General features: G+C 46.7%; 1 protein-coding gene across 7 annotated transcripts in view; it reads right to left on the bottom strand.

Annotated features, from left to right (window-relative positions):
• Nucleotides 1–6,223, bottom strand: part of PDZK1 (PDZ domain containing 1) — a 41,799-nt gene that overhangs the window by 28,070 nt on the left and 7,506 nt on the right. The window contains exon 2 of one of the 7 annotated variants that reach the window (XM_017515193.2): nt 5,599–5,869. The exons of the other annotated variants lie outside the window; for them this stretch is intronic. The gene's annotated coding sequence lies outside the window, so the exon portion shown is untranslated. The remainder of the gene's footprint in view (nt 1–5,598; nt 5,870–6,223) is intronic. 7 annotated transcript variants of the gene reach the window in all.

Below are 6,223 nucleotides of genomic sequence, written 5' to 3'. Positions count from 1 at the left end.
AAACAACAACAAAAAAAAAAACTATCATTGTGAGCAGAGTATAAGTAAGGTAAGACCTATAATATGGAACAAATTAGGGAAACCTTCAAGAATTAGGCAGCATTCAATTTAAGCCTACAGGTGGATGACAAGCACAGAAGTAGGACGAGACCATTTTAGACACAGGACCGTGCGGACAGCATGTTTTCAAAGAGGGAAAGTTGGCCAGGCGCGGTGACTCACACCTGTAATCCCAGCACTTTGGGAGGCAGAAGCAGGCAAATCACCTGAAGTCAGGAGTTCAAGATCAGCCTAGCCAACATGGCGAAATCCTGTCTCTACTAAAAAAATACAAAAATTAGCCAGGCGTGGTGGTGGGCACCTGTAATCCCAGCTACTGGGGAGGCTAAGGCAGGAGCATCACTTCAACCCAGGAAGCAGAGGTCACACTGAGCCGATAGTGACACCACGCTCCAGCCTGGGCGACAAAGTGAGACACTGTCTCTAAAACAAGCAATTAAAGAAAGTGGGGGCCGGGTGTGGTGGCTCATGCCTGTAATCCTAGCACTTTGGGAGGCCGAGGTGGGTGGTTCACCTGAGGTCAAGAATTCAAGACCAGCCTGGCCAACATGGTGAAACCCCATCTTTTAAAAAAAAAAAGAAAGAAAAGTGGGAAAGCTTAGGGGTGTGGTCAAGGAAGAGCTAAAACCCAATGTGACTGAAGGACACTCAACAGAAGGGAAATCATGGGTGGCAAATTAGACTATAAAAGGCTTGAATATCAGCTCAAGGGATCTGGCCTTCGCTTGGTGGAAAGGGGCATCATTCAAGGCTTTTAAGCAGAGGAATGACAGGATCGGGGTTGGGTTCCAAGAATGGCAGGTAGGCTGGACTCAAGCAGACAGACCAGGTGAGAGGCTGTCATCAAAATCCTACTCACACGCGATAAAGGGCCTGATCTGCACAGCAGCCGTCGGAATAGAATGAAGGGGACAGAGGTGGAGGAACTACAGACAGCACTAAGTGACATTATAGTAACTCTTCAACCTCATTCCCTCAGATTTCTCCATGCAGAGATGACTCAGACAGAACGGCTGTGACAACACAGATGTCCAAAACGCCTCTTTTTTTTTTTTTTTTTTTCTAAAGATGGGGTTTCACCATGTCGGGCAGGCTGGTCTTGAACTCCTGACCTCAGGTGATCCACCCACCTCGGCCTCCCAAAGTGTTAGGATTACAGGCGTGAGCCACCGCACCCGGCCCAAAATGCCTCAACACTCATCATGACAAGTGGCCAAGAGGAAGCACAGGTGCAGCAGCACCCAGGCAGTGTCAGGGCCCATGGGCTCCTCCTGCTCTTCCTAATCACTGCTTACTCCCCTGACATGTAGTTTTCTTGCTGTGGTTTCACCGTCCGGAGGAAAGATCCCTTGTTGCAGAGTGGCAAATGCACAGTTAAGTCTTCTGAGGCCACAGCTCAATCTGAACACAGCTGTGCTTTGGGTCCCTCTTAGTCCAGGGGTTGCAAGGATACTCTAGAAGCCACTCACTTTTCTGCCTGCTTCTCCACAAGGGCCAGTTGTAAACTTTCCCTGACCTACCGTGGCTCAGCCTTGATACCTTTCCTACTTCAAGCCCTGAACTCCCTCCCCTTCTATTATGGGCTGAATTTTGCCCCCAACTTGCAATTCACACATAGAAGCCCTAATCCCCAGTGTGACTGTACTTGGAGACAGGAACTTTAAAGAGGCAACTGAGGTCATAAGGGTGGGACCCTAATTCAATAGAACTGGTGCCCTTATAAAAAGAGGAAGAGGGCCAGGTGCAGTGGCTCACGCCTGTAATTCCAGCACTTTGGGAGGCAGAGGTGGGTGGATCACCTGAGGTCGGGAGTTCGAGACCAGCCTGACCAACATGGAGAAACCCCATCTCTACCAAAAACACAAGATTAGCTGTGCATGGTGGTGCATGCCTGTAATCCCAGCTACTCAGGAGGCTGAGGCAGGAGAATCACTTGAACCCGGGAGGTGGAGGTTGCAGTGAGCCAAGGTTGCACCACTGCACTCAAGCCTGGCAACAGAGTGAGACTCTGTCTCAAAAAAAAAAAAAAAAAGGTCTAGTCATGAGGAATGAGATGGCAACATCAGTTTGACGGGGTTTCAAGTAGAGGACTTGATGGAGCATCACCTAGAGCTCAGGAAATGCTGGGTGAGAGTCCAGGGTTAGGGCCATCTGCACAGCAGCACTGCGTGGAGCCCATGAATGAGGGTAGGAAAGGCAGGGGTCCAAGGATCAAACCTTGTGCGAGGCCTGTATCTAAGTGATAGAAAGATAAAACAAAAGGAATAATCAGAAATCAAAACGCCAAAATGTTAGTGTCATCAAAACTTAAAGAAGAATTTTAAGATGGGATAGTTAGCAAGGCCAAATAATGCTAAGAGGTAGAGACAATGAAAATTGTCAGAAAATGCCACTGACATTCAGAAAACCAAAGTCAGGGCAGATAAGAAACTAAGAAGCAAATGGATACCAAGTAACAGAAATGTTGCTACATTTGGAACAGATAAATTAGAGCGTTGGAGCAGCAGCTGGAGGGAAAAGTGGGGTTGCTGGCTGCTTTTATTTTTAACATTAAGAAAATGATCAGCAGGTTTCTGTAGCCAGGGATGATCCGGAGAACATGGAAGCTGGAGTTAGCCTTGAGATGGAACAGCTCTTCTCCAGGGGCAGGAGAGAAGTGGAAAAAAATGGTAGAAGGAAGAAACCAAGACGACTTACCTCAGCATCAAGCTCTCCTACGAAGTAGTTGACAAAATTCAGGAACTTGGAGAATATGCAGCACAAGCACCACAGAAAAATACTCTCTAGGGTCAAATGGGTAAAGCAGCAAAGGTGGCCAGGAGGGGCCGATGGAGTAGCTGCTGCTTTTCATGAAAAGATAACTCCATGGCCAGGCGCGGTGGCTCACGCCTGTAATCCTAGCACTTTGGGAGGCTGAGGTGGGTGGATCACCTGAGGTCAGGAGTTCAAGACCAGCCTGGCCATCATGGTGAAACCCCGTCTTAAAAAAAATAAAAAATTAAAATTAAAATATTAAATTAAAAAAAAGGTAACTCCATGAGGAAGAGGAGGCCAGCATGCCACCTTTCCATTTTCAGGAGACTCTAGAAATCTAGATTTACATAAAATGTCCCCGTTTTTAAAAACGGACAGCTATTTCAGACTTAAAAGAAACGCTACGTAAACCAAAACAGAATGGAGCCCCTGAGCTGGCGGTGAACTAAGGCCACAGCGTTAGTTCACTACAAAGAGTCGGCGAATTGAACTAAAATGTCCAAGAAACAACTTAGGTTAAAAATATATATGTATAATAAGCTTACAGCAGCAGAGGTTCTCATGGATTTTTCTCACAGTAATATACATCAAGCATAGAAAAGGAAAGTGGTAACTTTTAACCTAAGTTGGATTTTAACATGTTTTTAAAACATAAAGGTAGGCTGGGTGCAGTGGCTCACGCCTATAATCTCAGCACGTTGGGAGGCCAAGACAGGTGGATCACTTGATGTTAGGAGTTCAAGACCAGCCTGGCCAACGTGGTGAAACTCCATTTCTACTAAAAATACATACAAAAATCAGCCAGGTGTGGTGGTGGGCACTTGTAATCCCAGCTACTCGGGAGGCTGAGGCAGGAGAATCACTTGAACCCAGGAGGCAGAGGTTGCAGTGAGCTGAGATCATGTCCTTGTACTCCAGCCTGGGTAACAAGTGAAACTCTGTCTCAAATAAAAAATAAAAATAAATAAAAAAATTATCTGGGTGTGGTGGTGCATGCATGTAATCCCAGCTACTCGGGAGGCTGAGGCACAGGAATCACTTGAACCCGGGAGACAGAGGTTGCAGTGAGCCGAGATCGCACCACTCACTCCAGCCTGGGCAACCGAGCGAGACTCCATCTCAAACAAACAAACCCAGAAAGGTAGGATTGTGAGGATTTCTAGATTTACAAGGAACACGGAGCTGGAATGTTAGACCGCGAGGCCAACATGAATTGGCAGATAAGAGGATCTAGGCGTTTGGGACTGGGAAGATGAAATGTTTCAGGGACTAGCTCAGCAGCATGAGTGGGGAGGAAAGAAGGGACTTAGGCAGCACTTTCAAAAGTTAACGGGTTGACACAAGAAAAGTCTTCTTAAAAGATCTTTAGAGCTGAACAGCTCCCTGTGATGCAATTCTAAAGGAGCCATGTGTGTATACAAAAGGGAATCTGTATTTTTGTTTCCATCTTTCTCTAGGATCTATTGAGTAAAGTCGGGTAGAAACAGCAAGGTTTTAGAGCCAAACCTAGTTTTGAATCCTGGTTTCACTGCTTGCTCCCTGCGAGAACATGGGTGAGTTTCTTAATTTTGAGCTGAAGATGGAAGAGCCCCTAGAACAGGAAGCACATGTGGGTGCAGTGAAGCTGACTCACAGGAGGACACGTGCGGCCTCTCGCCACAGCTTCTGGAGCATCCAAGTCCCCTCCGTGCAAATCACTCTTTCCTGTCCTCTGGTGGAAGCCCTAGTGTAATGGGAATCCCATTTTCTGTGAGAACATTTGAAATTTGTTCCTGATTTTCTTTTTGCAGCAGACAAGAAGCAATTATAGACTAGGAATAGGCAGGCAAGGAATTCTCTATCCACTCAGCCCAGACCCCTTCTGCAAACCGAACTTCAGCTGCTGAAAAGTCAGGGCTGGTGATTTTGTTCCCCATGAAAGAAAGGTCAAATAGAATACTCTGGACTTGGCCGGGCGCGGTGGCTTACGCCTGGAATCCTAACACTTTGGGATGCCAAGGTGGGTGGATCACCTGAGGTCAGGAGTTCAAGACCAGCCTGGCCATCATGGTGAAACCACATCTTTAAAAAAAGAAAGAAAGAAAGAAAGAAAACTCTGGACTCAAAAGTATCCTATAAGTCTGAAAGCCAGGGAATTACAAAACAGAACCAGATGCTGTATAAGAGTCCAGGGCACTTTGACAGAATTTCAAAGACTAAGCTGGCCAGAGAGTTCCACCACCTGGAGTGGATGAGCGCTAACAGAAGTGAACATAAGGGACCCAAGGAACAGACATCAGAGGAGAAGATGGAGTGAGTGATGCATTACCTTAGCTACAAATACCTGGCACAGCTAGGGACCTTCACAGCCAAGGAGCAACTAGTGAGCAGGCTCACTTAGCAGACAGCATCACTCAAATGCCAAAAGATCAGAGAAAGGGCATGGGATAAACAGCATTCTGCTCGGAGGGAGAAGAATAGAAGGGCACTGTCACCAGCAACAGCCAGATGCAATGAACTACGATCAGGAACGAAAGAGCCCAGGTACTGTCATCTCTGCTCATCTTCCAAGGTCTGGGACTTAGAAGAGGTAGGATTATTCCATAAATATAGTAATCTACACCTGAACCCACCATCACCCTACCTAATAGTAATTAGGAATCAATTATACAGTCAGTATCACACCGCAAAGAAAACAGAGCTTCTCCCCACAAGGCACTTACGTAACCAACACCCAATCCATGAAAAAAACTAAACAGTAAAAAGTTAGCGGACTGCTGGTGAGTAATGTTTAACGCTAGTTACTTTGACTGCGGAAGGGTATCTGATTGTATAACCTAAGATGGAACCACAGAGAAAATTATTTCTGTCTCACTGAGGCATAAGGAGAAGAAAGGGCAGGGTCTCTCTGGCAACATTCAACCTAGACATTATTTGCTTTCCACTGAAGTCCATGCTCGCCTGTAGAACACTCTGAACTTCAGCGAGAAAAAAGCAGCGTTCTCAGGACGCTTGACCGGGTGTATCTGCACAGTGTGGACTTTGAGGAACGCAGTTCCCGCAGCACGTGGTGTATCTGTTTAACAAGAAGGAGGAAAAACAAGCCTACTAGACTTTTGTTAGGAAAATGCAGTTGGTGGAGACTGCGCAATGTTAAGTCAGCAACTATAGAGAGGCTGAGAATTCGCTCCAGGCATCAGCCCTGACTCCAAGGCTTCACGCCTCACACCAGCCATGTCTTCAGAGCCTGCCACGGAGCCTCAGCACGTGCTGTCTCTTCCAACAGCATAAGCAAAAAACAAAACAAAAGAAAAGCAAAAAAAGACTCCTACTATTTAGCTGGGCATGGTGGCGCGTGCCTGTAATCCCAGCTACTCAGGACGCTGAGGCAGGAGAATTGCCTGAACCCAGGAGGCAGAGGTTGCGGTGA

The sequence above is a fragment of the Cebus imitator genome, unplaced genomic scaffold (assembly GCF_001604975.1).
Source record: "Cebus imitator isolate Cc_AM_T3 unplaced genomic scaffold, Cebus_imitator-1.0 Scaffold543, whole genome shotgun sequence".
In the NCBI taxonomy this organism is placed as follows: Eukaryota; Metazoa; Chordata; class Mammalia; order Primates; family Cebidae; genus Cebus; species Cebus imitator.
Note: the sequence above shows the minus strand (reverse complement) of the source record. Positions and strands in the feature narration are given on the sequence as shown.